The following is a 21,193-nucleotide window of genomic DNA, read 5'->3' as shown; positions in this document are numbered from 1 at the left end:
TATGTATCCCCTTACTGCGCAAGCCCCCAAACCAACCAACTGAGGAATTTTTGATAATTTAAGACAATGTTAGATGGCATCTTCTAACGATTGTATGTAAACAATAATTATAGATATTGAGGAAGTTGTGGGTCTTTTACGCATAAATATTTTTTTTTTTTAAAAAAAATATGTCCACAAAGGTGGCATATGTTTTAACACCAAGTATTATTTCACAATGTCATGATCTAGCACTCACCTGAGCCTGTGTGTGTGGCAAAGAGTTAATCAAAAACAACCACCTGTTCTGTTTAAAAATGTTTAAAACGCCCCCTGTCTAGCCCACAGACTAACTTTGCCATAACAAATATGCCATCATCAAATTTTATTTCTGAAGAGCTGACACTCTTACTTGGTTCTCCCTTTAAACTAACCTATCACAATTTACTTTAATCAGAGTTTTGATAAACCAAAAGATCTCCCCTGACTCAGAGATATCATAAACCAAATGGTCTCTTCAGTTTCAACTATGTAGCGTTCTACAACCAAGTCTGACACTTAAATTCATAAGGACACAGAGACATGAACTTAAGTGTAATTGATTATGGAAAATGTCAGGGATAAGCCTCTCTAGCTACTCCCTGATTTAATATCTTATAATATATTACAACAATAATACAATATATCACCTCTATTTTGTCAGGAATATGCTCCTGAACCCCTTTATCTGTCACAAACCGCCCTCTGCGCACTTGTGACTTAAAAGCTTACTGTAAGGGAACACGTAGGGTTCCAGTACAAATCTCGCACTCACCTCTTTCTCTAAGGCTACAGATTTACTGCTCCCTTTCTTAACACAGACACCCACTTCCACACCTCTCCGCCAACTGCCACCAGCTATGTATAAAGGCCAGTAGCAAACCTACGACTCAATTATTCAATTGCACACACAAGGTGCTCTGGTAGCTAAACAGTTAACCCTTCACCCTCTTGTTTCTAAAGAGTTAACCCCAGCCAAGCAATCTCTCTCTTTTAAACAAGTAACGGATTAGTTTAGAACAAAAAGAACATGAACTATTAAATCTTTTGATTTAATATACAAAAAGTACTATGCTTATAGGTTAAAAAAAACAATTAATAAACAATTGACATAACATACACAAGAAAAACACTTTAAAATAAAGGGATTAAATTCAGAGTTATAACTTACATTTTATTATATTCTGAGCCAAGGGAAATTGGCTTGAAGATGGATAGCTTATTAATGAATGATTGATTTCCCAAAAGACTGACAATTTGCCCCCTCACAACACAGTTTTTTTAAGCAAAATGAAATGGGACAGCCTTCACAGGGGCAGTGTTGATGCTAATGTGGGGTCAGAAATGCCCCCTGGGTGTCACTATAATTTTCCCACAAATATTGCAAAATTTTTGGCCTTTGGTAAATTTTCACAACTGTATCCCAGAGACATAACTATCACTTCAATACACCAGTCATAATCTCCCACACATTTAAATACCAAACATGAATGGAATTATAACAAGCTGACGTACCTTTCCAACAGACATGTGATTATAGCTGTTCCCTGATACTGCTAGTAAGTATAATTCACAACCTGGGTGTGATTTTTGCCCCTTAGTATGGAGTGGTACATGGATTTCCCAAAATATGAAGGCATTTTCTTGGAAGTTCATATTTCTATATACCTGCATAAAGAGCCTTCTGGTTTTGCCTTCTGTCTCCAAGATTCTCGCCTAGGTATATGTCTTTTTCTAAGTTACACCTAATGGTTATTTTACAATGCCTATTGAAAGGAAGTCAATTAGGAAGTGGAATACATGATCAAAAACAATGGATGTTTGTGATCTGCATATCTTAAGTTAGTTTCCTCACAGAGTGTACTCTGAACCTAATTACCTTCCATTAGGCTAATTGACCAAATGTTTTAAAAAGGAAACAAACTTATCTGAGGGGACAATCATGGTCACTTCTATTTATCAATGTAATATTTTATTTGGGCCCTGACATTTAATATTCTATTTCATCATATCATATTTTATGCCCTCATCCTGACAGAAAAGAAATCCACCATGCTTAAGATGAAAATCAATGAACAATCTGACATACAGAGATATAACACAATAGTTTCTTGCAAAGCGCTACGGAATATGCTAGCGCTATATAAATGTTGATGAAGATGTTGATGATATTCTGTGCAGCTTAAGCACATGAAATTGATTTTCTGTAAAAAGTAGCATGGTGGAAGCAAGTTATCGAAATCCTGCAACTCAGTAGCTGCCTTTGTCTATATATATTTTGCTACATCTCTTCTTCAACAAGATGTTGGATTTATTTGTTCCTTTCCCACAAATTTGGTCTGTTAAAATTGTGTAACAAATCTGAACATACTTAAATAGCCATGGAAACTCAGCTAATTCCTTAATTAGACTGTAGAGCTGAAGATCACAGATAATTTGCACATCATTAACTGTATATAAACATTCTTCACTTTGTGCCCTTTACAGCTATGTGGGAAATAAGGCATTTCCGCTTCTCAGGGGGGTTGTAAAAGCTAGAGGTGGCCACTTTAATGCATGGCTATAGCTGAAATCAGGATACGCAAAGTCCTTTTGTATTATACATGACTCACACAGAAATGTAGTCAGTTAAATATGCAGTCCTAAAAAGAAGACAACAAGCTGCTTTATATAAAAATATTAGTAGGAGTGCAGAACATGAAATCCATTTGCAGTTACACTGACATGGGGCAGTAAATAGAGGCATGGTATTAGTACAAACAGCAGACAGTTTGCTTCTAGCCAATTAATACAACTATAAGCAGTCTCCAATATCTCAAAGGACATCATCATCATCAACATTTATTTATATAGCGCCAGCAGATTCCATAGCGCTTCATGTTCACTTTCAAACTAGTGACTTTCATTAATTCTATTTGACCAAAATATACATTTATATATTTGTCAATACAACTTGATACCTCTGGCCTTTAGTGTATAAGATAAAACACAGACAGGCACCCTCTGGGTAACAGAGATTGCTAAACAGCTCTAGAATTGTCTACCCTGGCCCCACTTCCATTTCAAACTTCATTCTGTGTTTCCTTCTCTGAAATTGTTACTGGTGTGAAGTTAGGGTTCCAACACTAGCTGATTCAATCAAGTTACATGCAGCTTGGTGATGATGTCACAGCGCAAGCAGTTACTGTTCAGTGCTACTGTTATCAATGTTAGTTTGATGTAGTTTTCTGCCACAATCATTACATACAGAGCTGCGATGTCACTTCAGAATGCACCTAGCACCCCCATTAGGATTACAGTTTGAGATTGGAGTCAAGTTCACATGATGTAATAGTTCACATGATCTATGAATGACTGGAGCTTCAGATAAGTATAGCTATATGATGTTGGGCCAGGAATAGAGGATTACAATTTGGAAAGATACAAAGTCAGAAAACAGTTCCTGGGATTCATAGAAACTATTATTAAAAAAAGGTATTGCAAATAATAAAAAACAATTATAAAAAAGAGGAGTAAATAATACTGGGGAGTAAATAATAGCTTTATTACACATTTTAATTAAAAATAATAAAATTTGTTTTGTAAACTTTGACAGTCACAGTGGTCTCGAATTTGTATGGATTACTCCCTTCCCTGGTCACTAACTATTGCATGTTACAACACTTATGTGGCCACAAATGAAGTGCCAGGTAGGCAAGTCTGCCATCAGGGTGGTATGGTGTAGGCCCTCTAGAGATGGCTGCAGTGACCTGCCTCCCATATCCCCTTGAATTTAACTCCCCCCCCCCCCCCCCCCCCATTTACGATGATGTAGTGGCTCCCAGTCTACCAGTGACTGAGAGCCCTACTACATCACATCAAGAAGCAGGAGATGCAGAGAAATGACAAGGTAATTTAAATAGGGAGGCAGGGGGTGGATTAAACATGCATGATAAAATATTTATTAATAAAAGAGAAGAGGCATAGGAAGGGGATGGCTCAATTTTGCATAATAAAATATTCATTAATATTAAAAAAAACGAATTAAAAACAACAACCAAGTAGTAAAACTGATTCTTATTATAGACAGAAGAGGTCCACTAAACCGCTACTATATTTAGTATATAGTGGGAATAAGAAGCTTTGTTCCCTGAATCTCTGAGTACAGAGACGCTTAATAGTGAAGAGACATTACTAATCCATATATACATATACACACACACACACACACACACACACACATGATCTGTATATACTAATCAATATAAATTTATTATCCAGTGTACAGTAACATTCATTTTACTTATTACCTCACACACCTTTATGTGTACTCGAAAGGCAGAAGCTACAAAAATGAATGACAAAATAGTCTACAAGAAGCCTTCTGTCATATGAATGTGTGTACAAAGCATTCTGTTCCATTGTTAGGAACTCCCAAGCCAGTACAGTGAAACTCGGGGACTACTCTGAAGGCCCGGTATTCGCTGGAGCCCCTAGTGGTGGGGACAGACTTGGCTGCGGGCTGACCGAGGGTCGAGTAACGTATACTGACTTAAAAGAGAACCCAGGAGTGGAGTGATTGGCAGGCCGAAGTGAGGAAGAGATCCAAGGTCAAAAGGACACTAGCACAGGTACGAAATCCAGGGACAGGCGAAAGGTCAGGTGCACAAGCGAAAGGAGCAAAATCCGGAGTTCAGGCAAATGGTCAGGGTCAGAAGCGTGGGTTCAAAGGTCTAGGAACAAGCAGAGGTCAAACACGGGTAGTCAATCAATGGTAATAATAACCAAACAGGGAGCACAAGCAGGTAGCAGAACTGAGGACAGAACGCTATAACCGGCAATGAGGCAGCAGACCTCATTGCCTTAAATACACAGTTGGCCCAATCAAAACTTACATGCACCCCTGCAGACTAATGAGAAACATAGCACCAGACCAATCAGGGCTAGTCCCTGATAGGTGCACACAGATGCAGGCTAATGCCTGTAACTAGTCCCCTAATTAGTCCACAGGCTGAGTCATCTTTTGCGCATGCGCCCGGCTTCCAACAGCGCCGGGACGCAGCGCTATGTGACAGGCGTCCGGCCGTTGCCTTGGCGACGGCCGGGTAGGAAGGGGAAGTGACGTCCCGGTCATCATGGTGACAGCCGGGACACTGGGGCAGGCAGGAAGCGAGCTGCGTCGGCTGTGAGTACCGCCGCGGCTCGTGACAGTACCCCCCCCCTTGAGGAGGGGTTAAGGAACCCCGACATCCAGGCTTAGTGGGAAACTTCCTAAAAAATTCTTTAATGAGTCTTCCAGGGTGCAGACGTCTCTGCGGTATCCAAGAACGCTCCTCAGGGCCATAACCCTTCCAATGTACGAGGAATTGAACTTGGCCTTGAACCTTCCTTGAGTCAAGGATTTTTTCAATAATATATTCGTGGTCTCCGTTCACCATCAGAGGCCTGGGCCTGTTAGAGAGAGACCGATTAAACTTGCTGGGAGCAGCCACTTTCTTCAGAAGCGAACAATGAAAGGTCGCAGGTATTTTTAAGGAGGTTGGTAGTTTTAATCTAAATGCCACTGGATTAATTTTCCTCTCAATTGGAAACAGTCCAATGTATCAGGGCCCCAGCTTCCTACAAGGTTGCCGCAACTTGATGTTCCGTGTGGATAACCAAACCTGATCCCCCACTTTTAATGAACAAGGTCTACGGTGACGGTCAGCGAAGACCTTGGATTTTCGGGAAGCTTGACCTAGTGCAGCGTGCACCTTTTTCCAGATGGACCTCAGCCTGGACGTAAAAGCAGGCATTCCGGAATCCCCGCAGGGAACAGTAGTAGAGAATGAGTTGGATTTTGGGTGAAACCCGAAGTTGCAGAAAAACGGGGATGTATGAATAGTGGAATGGCAAGAATTATTGTACGCGAATTCTGCCCAGGGCAAGAGAGAGGACCAGTTATCGTGGAATTTAGACACATAGATGCGCAGAAACTGTTCCAGAGCCTGGTTCGTCCTCTCTGCCTGTCCATTCGACTGGGGATGATACACTGAGGACAGACTGATAGAGATCCTGATGGAGTTACAAAAGGCTTTCCAAAACCGGGCAATAAACTGGGATCCTCGATCTGATACGATATCTTCAGGAGTCCCATGAAGACGAAAAATATGCGTCAAAAACAAGGTGGCCAAGGTCCTGGCATCCGGTAACTTGGGCAATGATATAAAATGTGCCATCTTACTGAACCGATCCACAACTACCAGGATGGTGTTATGTCCTGCGGATACTGGTAGGTCGACAATGAAATCCATCGACAAATGGGTCCAAGGCCTGCTCGGCGCCGGCAAGGGTAACAATAGCCCAGAAGGACGATTCCTATCCGTTTTGTTTTTAGCACATTCAGGACAAGCCCGAACATAATTCTCCACATCGTCTGACAAAGTGGGCCACCACAACCAACGAGAAAGAACCTCAATAGTCCTACGGATTCCCGGATGGCCAGCAGAGCAGTTGTTGTGGCCTTCAATGAGAACAGATTTCCTTAAATGGACGGGGACAAATAATTTGTTGACCGGTTTCTGAACTGGAGAGATTCTCTGGAAGGGCCGGATAGTTGCTCCTAGATCCTGGGTGAGTCCAAGATGAACAGCAGTTGTAGGAACAATAGACAACGGGTCCGGAGACTGAGGATGATGGGCCAAAAAACTTCGGGACAAGGAATTGGCCTTAGTATTTTTAGAACCTGGACGGAATGTAATAATGAACTTAAATCTGGTGAAAAATAAGGCCCAGCGGGCCTGCCTAGGATTCAGGGTTTTAGCGGTCTGGATGTATTGGAGGTTTTTTATGGTCCGTGAAGATGGTAATGGTATGAGTAGCTCCCTCTAACCAATGTCGCCATTCCTCCAGTGCCAACTTAATGGCCAACAATTCACGATTGCCGACATCATAATTACATTCGGCAGATAGAAATTTTCTAGAGAAAAATGCACAGGGATGTAACTTTTTGCTCCTTGGGTCTTTCTGAGAAAGGATGGCGCCAGCACCGATATCTGAAGCGTCCACCTCTACAATGAACAGAAGTTCCGGATCAGGATGTCTCAGCACTGGAGCAGAAATTAAAGCAGCTTTGAGTGCCGAGAAACTCGCCAATGCCTCCGAAGGCCACTTTGCTGGGTTAGCTCCCTTTCAAGTGAGGGCAGTGATAGGAGCCACTAACGAGGAAAAAGAATCAATAAACCTACGGTAATAATTTTCGAATCCGAGGAATCTCTGGATCGCCTTCAGATTAGTAGGGAGGACCCAATCCTGGATTGCTCAAACTTTGGCAGGGTCCATTGCGAATCCTGATGAGGAGGAATGACACTGTGGCCACCTCGAATTCGCATTTCTCCCTTTTTGCATATAGGTGATGTTCCCGTAATTTCAACAGAACTTGGCGAACATGCTGATGGTGCTGAAGTAAAGACTCAGAGTAGATTAAAATATCATCCAGATATACAACTACTGTTTCACCCAGGAACTCTCGCAAAACATCGTTGATCAGGTCCTGGAAAACCGCCAGAGCGTTGCATAACCCGAATGGCATCACGAGATATTCATAATGTCCCGACTGGGTATTGAAAGCGGTCTTCCACTCATCCCCTTTCTTGATTCGAATAAGATTGTAAGCCCCTCTGAGGTCAATCTTCGAAAATATAGTGGCAGATTTTAATTGATCAAACAAGACCGAAATCAACGGTAACGGGTACATATTCTTAATAGTGATGTTATTCAGTCCACGGAAATCAATGCAAGGTCTAAGACTGCCATCTTTTTTTGACACGAAAAAGCAACCTGCTCCTACGGGAGATTTAGAAGGACGTATGAATCCCTTTTTCAGGTTTTCCTCTACGTATAGCTCCATGGCCTGAGTCTCCGGAATGGACAAGGAGTATAACCGCCCTTTGGGCAACTTGGAACCCGGGACTAAATCAATGGCGCAGTCATATTCTCGATGTGGTGGAAGGGAATCAGCTTTCTTTTTGCAGAACACATCAGTGAAGTCCTGGTAGGGTACCGGCAAAAAGTCTGGACTAGGCTGTAGGATTCTAAGCGGCAGGGTCAAGCAAGACGTGGAACACTCGGAACTCCAACGAATAATCTCCACTTTTCCAGTCAATAAGGGGATTATGACTGTGAAGCCAGGGATACCCCAATATCAAAGGAGCAGAGGAACAAGTAATAAGATAGAAGGAGAGTTCCTCCGTGTGGAGGGCTCCTACAGACAACCGAAACATTGGAGTCCTAGCGAGAATCCTCCCCCCAGGCAAGGGGTTACCATCCAAACCACATGTGGTGATGCTTGATCCTAACTAGATATGCGGAATATCAAGCGTCTGAGCCAAATGTATATCCAGGAAATTACCAGCCGCACCACTATCAAGAAAGGCTTTCAGGTCCATGGATCTCCCACGGAAAGTTAGACGTCCAGGGACTAATAAAGAATTTTCTGAAGAGGTAATCTGAAGACCCAAGCACACCTCTTCACCTGCACTTAGGCTTTGGAGTTTCCCGGCTTGTTGGGACATGAACGAACTAAGTGGCCTGGTTGACCACAATACATACACAGGCCTAGTGAGCGTCTTCTGGAGCGTTCCTCCGGAGGCAAGCGGTAATCGTCCAACTGCATGGGTTCAGAGGAATCGGGCAAGGTGTTATCGAAGCTAGCGAAAACATCCATAGGAGCAGAGGACTCCCGTTCAGTCTTCCTTTCTCTGATCCGACGATCAATTTTTATAACGAGTTGCATCAACTTCTCCAGTGTGTCGGATATCGGATACTGGACTAAGGAATCCTTAATCTGCTCGGTAAGTACTAAGCGAAATTGACTTCGCAATGCTGGATCGTTCCAGGCACTATCAGTGGACCATCGCCGAAATTCCGCACAATACTCTTCCGCGGAGCGACGTCCTTGCCTTAACGTTCGGAGATGAGACTCAGCTGAGGCTACCCTGTCTGGGTCATCGTACAATAACCCCAGAGCTTGGAAAAAGGCATCCACGGACTGCAAGGCTGGGCTTGTTGAAGGCAAGGAGAAGGCCCAAGACTGAGGGTCACCCTGGAGTAGAGAGATGATGATCCCTACCCTTTGTTGTTCAGAACCAGAGGAACGTGGTTTCAGACTAAAGTACAACTTGCAGCTCTCTTTGAAATTACGGAAGGCTGACCTGCTTCCATAGAATCGGTCAGGCAAGTTCATCTTAGGCTCCGGTGTGTCACCAGCGGGGACTTGCTGGAGCTGCAGGTCTCTGGAAGCCCCTTCTTGGACTACCAGGCGCTGGGATAAATTCTGCACCACTTGGGAAATTGCCTGTATCTGATTTGCCAGAATCTGGGCTGGAGACAGGTTCGACTCATCGTTGTCCATGGCCGTATGACACCAATCTTCCTTGGCCGGTTATAATGTTAGGAACTCCCACGCCAGTACAGTGAAACTCGGGGACTACTCTGAAAGCCTGGTATTCGCTGGAGCCCCTAGTGGTGGGACAGACTTGGCTGCGGGCCGACCGAGGGTCGAGTAACGTATACTGACTTAAAGGAGAACCCAGGAGTGGAGTGATTGGCAGGCTGAAGTGAGGAAGAGATCCAAGGTCATAAGGACACTAGCACAGGTACGAAATCCAGGGACAGGCGAAAGGTCAGGTTCACAAGCGAAAGGAGCAAAATCCGGAGTTCAGGCAAATGGTCAGGGTCAGAAGCGAGGGTTCAAAGGTCCAGGAACAAGCAGAGGTCAAACACGGGTAGTCAATCAATGGTAATAATAACCAAACAGGGAGCACAAGCAGGTAGCAGAACTGAGGACAGAACGCTATAACCGGCAATGAGGCAGCAGACCTCATTGCCTTAAATACACAGTTGGCCCAATCAAAACTTACATGCACCCCTGCAGACTAATGAGAAACATAGCACCAGACCAATCAGGGCTAGTCCCTGATAGGTGCACACAGATGCAGGCTAATGCCTGTAACTAGTCCCCTAATTAGCCCACAGGCTGTGTCATCTTTTGCGCATGCGCCCGGCTTCCAACAGCGCCGGGACGCAGCGCTATGTGACAGGCGTCCGGCCGTTGCCTTGGCGACGGCCGGGTAGGAAGGGAAAGTGACGTCCCGGTCGTCATGGTGACGGCCGTGACACTGGGGCAGGCAGGAAGCGAGCCACGGCGGCTGTGAGTACCGCCGAGGCTCGTGACATCCATGCTGGAGAAATCCTAAGAAGTTTAGTGAGCGTGAGGACAGGCCTCCTGGATGTGAGGAGTTAAGCGGGGCCTAGTCAAGCATGACACCAAGGCAAGGGACACTGGGACAGGGATGAGAGTGATGTTGTCAACTGTGAGAGAAATGTGGAGGGGGTAGTGACATTAGCAGGGTGAAAGACAGTGCCGTAACTAGACATTTTAGTGCCCTGGTCGAGACAGGGCACCGGCGCCCCCCATCTAAGTGGGAGTGACAATCGCCGAGTGGGCGTGGTCTACCTACTGTGGGGGCATGGCTAACATTTTACAAGTTCTAGACTGCACTGAAACCCCCTCCCTCCCCATTCTTCACGTTCTGGCTTTGTGAGGATCTTTATGTAATGAGCCTCCATAGAATCAAAGTGCTTTAAATGCAGCCGTCACATGCTAGCTGTATAAAAAATGAATTGCTTATTGAAATAAAACTCACTAAAACAAATTGAAACATAATTGTAATGGTACCATCTGTATCACACTTCCCCTCCATCACACTGTGTCCTCCATCACAGTTTCCCCTTTATCGCACTGTGCCATGGAGCCATCTTTATCACACTGTGCCCCCTTATCACCATCACACTAAATAAATAAACACATATACACACACATACAATATAAAGAGCATCCAAGTGTCTGCCATACCTTACAGAGAGCATTCCTATAACCGCTATACAATACAGAGAGCATTCTTGTGACCGCAATACAAATACCATCCTAGTGACCCCATATAATACAAAGAGCATTTTTTTGTGACTGGCTCACAATACCATCCCCCTAATCAGAGTGAACCCCTCTTCAAAATTGTTAACTCCAGGACCATCAAAAAAAACCTATCAACATTAACTCCCGCATCCAGTTTAATCATTAATCCCCACATCATAAATTAATTTCATTCATATTCATTAAACCCCCTCATTATCTTCTTCAGTCTCATCAAAAGACTGTATGTGTGTGTGCCCAGAGTGTCTGTCACTGTAAGTGTGTCCAGTGTATGTACCAGTGCATGTGTGCCCAGTATCTGTACCTGTGTGTGCGTGCTCAGTGTGTGTAACTGTAGATTCTGAAAAATTACTTACCATAAGATATCCAGGGACAGCACAGCATGGCCTCAGTGCAGAGGAAGTATCTGGATCCTGGAATGTTACGGGCCCTATTTTGAAAAAAAAATGGGTGCATGAAATATAGAAAACTAATAATTAGCCCCAACATTAAAATAATAGTATTCCTATTTAATAAATAAACATATTTCCCTCCCTCCAAACAGCCACAGCAATAAATTAAATAGCATTTACATTTAATAAATATAACCATTTCCCACATCCATCCCGGAATTAAATAATTTATATTCACATTTAATAAATAGCCCTCCTCACCAAACTCAGCCCCATAGTTAATTAATAGCCCCAAACCACCCCAGCGTTAAATTAAAGGTCCCGTCACCTCACCTTAAATAATAGACCCCACTATTAAATTAAAAAAGCCCCATCAATAAATTAAATTGACCCAACAACACCCCACAAATAAAATAGTACCCATTAAATAATTAGCCCCCAACTAAACGTCAATATTAAATTAATAGCCTACCTCCCACCCATGTACTAAGATACCCAGCCTCTCTACCCTCATATCACATATTATATTAATACATCCCCACCTCCCTCACACATTATGGCAGCATACCCCCCCTTGCCTAATAAAGCATAGCAGCATGCAGCACACATCTCCCCCTCCATAATAGCAGCATGCAGCACACATCCCCCCTCCATAATAGCAGCATACATCCCCCTTCCATAATAGCAGCATACATTCCCCCCTCCCCTCCATGATAGCAGCACATTCAATGATATTGTAAGGCAGTCAGTTTGTGATTATCAAGTATAAAATCCTTTACATACCCCATGCAATGTCTTTGATCTGTGCCTCCTTCATAAATGCCCAACTCATACATAAGGTCATTATTCAATCTGCCAAATGTTCTCCATTTGTGACATTTTCTCTGGTCTGGTGGGGTGCAAATTACTTCCTCACCACCTGTGCGTACTTCTCTGCTCCTCTGCTCCCAGCATCATCATGACCTCAGACGCTGCAGGGACAGAGGGCAGAGTTAAAAATTAGGAGGAGTTGGGTGCCGGCCGCCATCTTGGATACGCCGGGCGGCTGGCAGTTTGATTTTAAGGTCTATCTATTTTTTTTCCAGTTTCCTCACAAAGAGGCCTGGTTACGGCTCTGGTGAAAGATAATGAGCTCAGATTTGGACATGTTAAGTATCAGGAAGCTTTGGGTCATCCAAGTGGAGATGGCCCAAGAGGCATTTAGACACATTGGATAGGAAAGAAAGTGAGAAATAGGAAAAGGTAGATTTTGGTGCCATCTGTGTAAAGGTGGTGGTGGAGGCTGAAGGAGTCAATGAGTTCGCAAAGAGAGGAGGTGTACATAAAGAAGAGCAGAGGATCAAGTACACAGTCTTATAAGACACTGAGTGAGGTGAAGAAAAGCGAAGGAAGTGTCTGAAGAAGAGACACTGAAGGAGTGACCTGAGTGGTAGGAAGCGAACCAGGGGAGTACAGTGATACGTAAGAAAAGAGATTGCAGGATGTCACAGAGAAGAGAGTGATCAATTGTGTCAGAAGGAGTAGGTTGAGGTGGCTACAAGTAGGTCTTTGGTCACTTTGGTGAGGGCAGTTTTGGTGGAGTGAAGAGGGTGTAAACCAAACTGAAGAAGGTCAAAAAGAGAGCGAGAGGCGAGAAAGTGAGTTACAAGTCGTTCAAGAAATTTGTAAGCAAAGGAGAGCAGATAAATGGGAGTTGGAGAGAAAAAAAGGGTCAAGAGAAAGTTTCTGAGAATGGGGAGATAAGAGCATATTTGAAGGTGGAGGAGAAGACACCAGTGTATAGAGAAAGTTTAAAGAGTTGACGCCGAGTAATTTGGAGGGAAATGGGTCGAAGGAGCAGGTTGAGGGATAAGAGAAAGAAATAAGAGTGAGGAACCCAGAATCAGTTACATTAAGGAAGTAACTGAAAGTGGCAGAGTGAGAGATGGAGGGGGTTGGGCTGGGGTAGCTGGATATGGTGATAGGAGATTTCATGGTGGATAATGTGAATTTTATTTTAAAGTAAGTTGTAAAGTCTTGATCGGTGGGTGTGAGGAGGGGGTGGGTGGTGAGGAAGGACAGAGAAGCGAGTTGACAGTGGCAAAGAGGTGTCATGGATTGTTCCACAGGGTGGAGATGAGGGATTTGAAGTTTGTTAGGTGGGAGAGAGGGCAGTGTAATATAAAGAAAGTATTCTTTTAAAATTGATTTAGTCAGTGTCTGAGCAGGAGCACTTCTGAAGGTGATGAGTCTGTAAGGAGTGGCAAGTTGCAGTTTGGATTGACATAAATGAAGTTGGGTAGCTGGGACAGCAGCATAAAGGCCATTAGAACAGAAAAGATGGGATCGAGTAGTTGGTCTAGAGTGTGGCTGAGTGTGTGTGACTTTGGGTGGGGGGCCAGAAGGTAGGGAAAGGATGAAAAAAAGGCGATAACGATCAGAGAAGTTGACGACTGATTTGGAGAAGCTGGAGATATCACAAAGGTGGAAGGAGATGATGTTGATGGAGTGACTGACTCGGTGGGTAGGAGATGTTGTCAAATAAGAAAGGCCATAGGAGAAGGTGAGTGTGAGGAGTTTTGAGGCAGCAATACCTGTGGGGGTGTCAGTGGGGATGTTGAAGTCCACAAGAAAAAGATTTGATAGGTCAGCATAGAGGAAGTGGGAAAGTTAAGCAGCAAAGTTGTCTAGGATTTGGGAGGGGGTGACTGTAATGTGGAGGTGAAGAGTAAAGAACAGCTGAATAAAGTGAAGGAAGAGATGGAGAAAGAGGGTTCAGGGTGGATGACGCTGTAGATACAGCCAGGAGACAAAACAATGCCTAATCCACTACCAGGCAACCAGGACAAGGAGTGTTGGCAATGGGGAGACCATCATAGTAGAGTGCAACAGGGAGGCTGTTGTCTGGCAAAGAGGCTGTTGTCTGACAGGGAGATCCTGGTTTTTGTAGTGGCTGCAAGACAGAAGGAGTGGGGGAGATAAAGGTTATAGATGGGTGGGAGCTTGTTCGAGACAGATTTAGCATTCCAGAGTGCACAAGAGAAGGGTTGGTGGCTGAGAGTAATGCTGAAAATGAGTTTGGAGGGGGTTAAAGGTGCAAGGAGGGTGGTAGGTTTTGTGGTGAAGTGAGTGGGAGGGTTTTTGGTAACCAGTAACCATGAAGAGGAGTTGAGGGAGGGAGAGGATAAGGGCAGGGAATATGTGGGAAGTGGGGTAGAGCCAGCAGAGTTAGGTTAATCAGAAAATCGGGGGTGGAGTAGAATGCACTAGAAGTAGGGTTAGAGCAGGAGGTGGGAGGGGGTTAGGAAATGTAGGGAATCAAAAGGCAAAAAGATAGGAGTAGGTGAGTGGAAGGGTGAGTGGAAGCCCAGGAAATGAGAGAGAGACAAGTGGGAGCATGGAAGACAAGCAATGGAGTAAACAGAGATGTATGAGATGTAGAAGTAAGCAAACACGTGAGTCAGATGTAGCAAGTAGGTAGCAGAAAGAATAAGTTGCCATAAAGTCGGAAGTGATCACACTAATCAAGTTAAGCCAATAGCATAGTGCAATAATAATTGACAAGAGTAAACAGGACTAGGTAGGTTTAGTATATACAATAATGGACATTTAAAGAGGTAATGAAACTATACAGTTACTATGTGATGACTGTACATACATTGAGACTAAATGCAGATACCAGAGAGTCCCTGAGACCTGAAGGGAGCTATAGATGTGAATGCAGAGATTGGTGAGGTCATAATGAAATATCTAGGTTGTAGAGCGCAAATCATATCATGCATTAAGAGGGTTGTATCACTTTGGTAAGCAGAATAAGGATGCTGTAGCTCTAAACCATGATATTGGCAGCAGTAAGTCTCATAGAGCAGGAGATGCAAGTTACGTTGCCCTGTGATAAGCTGTACACTGTTGTAGCAGAGATTTGTTTTCTGCTTGTGGAGATGTTGTTCTCTGCTTGTCCAACTTTGTTATTTCATTTGTAAAGTCAAAAATTGCTTAGAAATTAGGCAAAAATTGCACTCAGAGGTGGTTCTGATATTGAAAAGACTATAGTTGTAGTCCTTGATGTTGAATGCTTCAAAGTACAAATTGCACAGAGATGAGCATGAATGTTACAAAAAGAAGGTTAAGACACATCCTATATTGCTGCTTTTAGAGGCTGCATGTATATGCAGTGGTCTTCACACACATGTATTAGAGAAAGTATTGCTTCAGTCACTTATGTTTTCTATAAGGAGAATCTACTGAACTTGGAATGACCCAAATATTTTAGCCAATCTTTTGGGTCCTTGTAATTCTTTACTGCATAATAAAAAGAGTTGACTGCTGTCCTGTGATAACTATGCATATCTAAGTAAATAATCAAGTTAAGGTGACAGAATGCAGGCCTCCTATGTCTGTTTCCTTCATCAAAAATACATTAACCCCTTGTTTGTTTACACACAGTGATATTCTGGAATCCATTTTGACTAAAGAATATTCGGAAATTAGGGTAGATCATGACAGAAATATAATTAGAAATTAGATACTCTGGGACACTAAAGACGGATAGCCCCCTTACACACAACTTTAACCAAATTAAGAAAAATAGAAATAATTGGGTGCACAATGTAAAGAATGAAATGCCTTATTTAAAAAATTAATATTATGCCAATTTGCCAAGGAATTTATATGGACACTGCTCTACACAGAGGCACTGCAAAGCTCAAAGGGGCTATTGAAAAAGATAATGAGGTAGCTGAAAATATATATAACTTTGCAATAAATCTACAGATATATAATTCTCAATAAGACTATATACAATTAAAATAAAAAATGTATATAACATTTTATTATTTTATTTATAACAAATAAAATGTATATTTACTCTCTGAGCACATAAACTAATGTAGCATCTAAGTGCGGATATAAAAACTTGTCTAAAAAGACATTGCAAATGGTAATAATTAAAGCAAACAATGTGCAAAAGAGGAAAACAATGGTAACTAAATGTCAATAGAGCAAATAATTCCTTAAGAAAATACATAGGTAGATATAAGGGGAACTAATCCATTTATGACGTTCACTAGGATAGTGAACAATTCAGAACGTGAATATAGAGTCCATTTCCAATAGATGGATAATGTCTCATGGGTATTCCACAAGGTGTAAGCTCTTGAATCCAATTTAACATGCAATAAAGCAGGCCGGCAATTGTATCCAATGTTATACATATATCGCTTTATGTTCAGTGACCTCTCTGTACATAGACAATTGTTAACTCACCTATCACATTGTTAAGAGACATATTATCAATTTCAGATTAGTGTATAAAAATCAGTTCTACATAGAAATTAGAACTTGTAGCAACCAGTAATAGATATGTTTGCTATAAGTGAAGGCTTGTATACTGTATATATATATTCTTGTTGGGAATTATATGTCAGACTTATCACCAACATATATATATATATATATATATATATATATATATATATATATATAACGCTCTTATTATCGTTTCTAATTTAATAAAATTCATTTCCCTGCACCCCTCCTTCAGATTTGCACTCTGAGTGGTTGCATCTATGGCACAACCCCAATTTAAGCCCTGAATCATTACAATATTATCATATTAATTTCATAAGTTTCATGATTAGTCTGTAATAATGCCAAAAGCCAAATAAATAGACATTTCTATTAGGACATGATCACTTTGGTGTTTTTCCTACTGCTTTATGTTTATAATTATGTGCTGTGACAAATGTGCTCAGTGCTAGTTGATTGGAGGACTGTATGTATAAATGTAAATGTGATAAGCCTGTCCCTGGTCACCTGGAAGTGCATGTTAATTGACTGCATAGTGCCTCCTAAAAGAGGCTCGTGACAGGGCTAGACTGCTTCTCCAGAGGAAGGCATTCTGGATACACAAATTGTACACAGTCTATCAGAATGGTCTAAATTAACTGCTAAATTTGAATGTTTTTCTATGAATAGAACTAGTGCACTCTTCATAGAACATCTGTGCTGCTGTCTTTTGCTATAATATCACATATGTTTCCAATTTGAAATGGGAGCTTGGCATCACATCTATCTTTTGTCTGGTTTGTTGATAACCATATACAAGATTAATAGACAACACTGGTGGTTTCTGGTTCCTGAGAGTTTTTCAATAATTTGCAGTGTGAGCAATCAACATGACTATCATGACATGGTGGTTCAAAAAAATGGACACTTTACTCTATGGACTGTTATGAGTCATTTGGATTAGAGCACTCTAATAGCATAGAACTGTTATGAGCCATTATGAGTAGCACAATGGCTCATCCTGAATATCCCCCCATCCCAGCTGTTGCTCGCAATGGCTCACACTGGTTGTTGATCAACATGGGAGAATGCACCGCTTCTTTGCAAATATGACTGGCAAGTGTACTTCTTTCTATTGGACCATGGATTCACACACCGCTATTGGACTGGATAAGTGATTTTATATATATAAATATCTCTCTCTCTCTAAATATATATATATAAATATATATATATATATATATATATATACACAAGTTAACCCGTGCATGATACTCATGCATTCTAGTCAAATCAAGCTATTTAAGGTGTTAAAAAGGTTCTTGTCAAGCATTTGGACCATAGCCCAGGCCTCAACCACCAACCACTCCCCACTGTCACCCCCGGCAACCACCAACCACTCCCAACTGTCACTTCTCCTTCAAAAAATATATATATATTTTTTTTAAATCTTTATAAACACTTTTAACAATTAACAAATTAAATTAACAAATTAAAAACATCTTAGTATACCAAATTTCAGCCCTTTCTGAATTTTTTTTTTCCACACACACACTAAGAATTTAGTAGGTCAGTGTATAACTCCGCCCAGCAGGTGGCGCTGCAGCTTGGTTTTATTTTTTCCACACACACACACACAGACAGACTAACACACGCCACTAAGCATTTATATTAAAGATATTCCGTAGAGAAAAAACCTTATGGCTTAACGTGTCCAATTGAGGTTCCTTACACTTTCATACCATCTAAAAATGGAAGAAAACCATTGAAACACTTCCACTCAAACTTCAAAAAGCAATAAGATTACGATGATTAAGGCGGGAACCTTAATGGGCATGTTTTTTGCGCAATACAGACATGGTTTGCATCACATCCTGTGGTGAGCTGCAGATTCAGCACTATCATGGAGTGAGATTGCTCTCACTCACAAAATGGTGGAGCTGCTAATTCACAGATTTGTGTGTTCACTGGAATACACACATACAGTACTATTAAATTTTCTTAGTTTACCTTTATCATAGTTTAGGGCCTCAGTGTCTTAAAAAGGGACAGTAGAGCAAGTTCATAAAAAAAATGTAGAACTACAAAATAACAATATTTTGAAATACATTTAGTTGGTGCAGAATCCTCTGCTAAGTTTGGTGTTTAATGAGCAATGTTTGCCATTGCATTCCCTTATAAGGCCTAAGCTGACTTTTCACAACAATTCAAGGATACATAAAGCCAACAAGACTTTACCAATAAAATATTTCCCGGTAAACTACTCAGTAGTGTAAACCTTAAGCATAGAGAGCGCTAGAACAAAGCTGCAAAGGGTATATACATAAAATTAAAATATGCTCCCATAGCAAAAGTAAAATAAAAACTAGTTTATTTTAATATAATAATAATAAAGCATATCAGATGTATTTATTAATAAAGTAAAACCTTCATGCAAATGGATTGCCAACAATAATACAATGTATATTAAATGTGCAGTGAGTGCTCAAATCAGAATATACAGGTAGACACAGATGTTATAATTGCTCAGGGAAAATTAAAGAACCAAAATTAGTCCAGCTCTGGTAAAAATGAAAGGTCCTCCATAGGATAAGGTCTTATTGCAGAAGTAACCAGCTGGTTTACTAAGTCCTCAGTTAACAAGGGAGAATACTGATGCTCAAACTTGAGTTATGCACTAGTAAATGCTAAATCTTCAATATGGGGTTCTGTTCAGCCAAAACTCAGTACATTCACAAACCAGGCTCTGTTATGTTGCTCCAAATTTGCATACACACTTATATAAATTATATCCATAAATCAGGACTAAGGGGGAGGGCTGTGGGGACCATCATCTGTATATACCAGTGAACACACAAATCTTTGAATTAGCAACTCAACCATTTTGTGAGTGACAGCAATCTCGCTCCATGATAGTGCTGAATCTGCAGCTGTGATGGCATACCATGTCTGTATTGCCTTAAGAAAGATGTCCATTAAGGTTTCTGCCTTAATCGTCGTAATTTCATTGCTTTTTGGAGTTTGCACTTCCTCTGTCTCCCCTCTCTGCCTTGCCCTTCACTGACTCCCTTTTCCCTACAGAATTCTCTTCGAAATCCTCATCCTCACCTACAAGGCACTCTCCAACTCTATTGCCCCCTATATCTCTTACCTTTTCTACATTCACATTCCCGTCCATTCCTGCACTTGGCCAATGACCGTCGTCTATCCTCCGCACTGATCACCTGATCCCATGCCAGAACTCAAGTTACTCCGGTGCTGTCCCCTCCACTGGAACGACCTCCCTCGCTCCATCCATCTTTCTCCTAATCTGAGACCCTTCAAACGGGCACTCAAAACCCATCTGTTACTCAAAGCCTACCAGCCATCCACCTAATCTTCTCCATCCTTTTTCTCCACCTCCCACTTTTCCCTGTTTGTGCTCCTCTTGCGCTTGATACCCTCCACTGACTCCTCTTGTGCTTGCTGTCTGTTTTCCCTCACTTTAGTATGTAAGTTCATAAGAGGAGACCTGTCACACATTGCACCAGCTAAACCTGCATTATGGTCACTGTTCTTATCTGTTCTCTTCTCTTCCTGCATTCAATTGCTGGTCTGAACTGAGCATGCACACATTTGGTCTACTCAATATTTCCTCCATTCTCTTGTTTGGCTAATTGCCTGTCAGCTCTGCCTATTTAAAGCACCTGCTTCTCTACCAAGTTGCCAGATCTTCAGGTCTACTCTCTTGTTCAGATGTCCGGTCCCCTGGCTCCTGTTTGCTGCCTGTTCTCTGAAGTCTCCAGCACATCTATCTGCATATCATCACAGCCTCTGTGTCTACTCTACTATCATATGGTAACGCTCTGCAGATTAATGCTACTTGTTCTCCGAGTCTCCAGCACATCTACCCATAGAACACCGCTATCAGTCTCCAATATAACCTGCATACTCTGCTGCTGTTCCTTGCTGTCAGTACATTGGCTCTACTGTTGCCCTGGGAAACTGCCTCTTGGTCATTTTTCTACTTCTCATCCGTGGCATCTTCAGTTATTATCTTAATTCTCAATACAGCCTCACTCATCACCCCATAAGAGGGCCTCCATCCATCACACATTATATTAACTTACACCCCCCTTCCAACACACATTATATTAACCTACAGCCTCCTTCCCTCACACATTATATTAACCTACACCCCCTTTAACTCACACATTATATTTACCTACCCCCCTTCCCTCACACATTATGTGCACATCCCATGTGACATGTGGCTCTTACAGGATAGGAGGCAGCCACACTTAGAGGGAGGGATGGATCATTAGATCTGCAGGCAAATAAATGAAGGTGGCTGGTTCTGGAGTAGGGTCCAGTCATCAACTAGCACACAGTCCCCCGCAGGCTCCCCTGGTCCGGCAGGTTCTGCTTTGAAAGAATACTCCTTTCTGAGTCACGAAAGGAGAAGAGTATAGTGTCCTATAGGAGGTTCACAAGAGCTGCTGAGCTGGCTGGATCTCTCCAGGGTACATCTTTTCTCAGCTTCCTGAAATCACCTGTCAACAGTATCTGCAAATCAGCTGAATACACC

Source organism: Mixophyes fleayi, chromosome 2, assembly GCF_038048845.1.
Source record: "Mixophyes fleayi isolate aMixFle1 chromosome 2, aMixFle1.hap1, whole genome shotgun sequence".
Taxonomy (NCBI): domain Eukaryota; kingdom Metazoa; phylum Chordata; class Amphibia; order Anura; family Limnodynastidae; genus Mixophyes; species Mixophyes fleayi.
Note: the sequence above shows the minus strand (reverse complement) of the source record.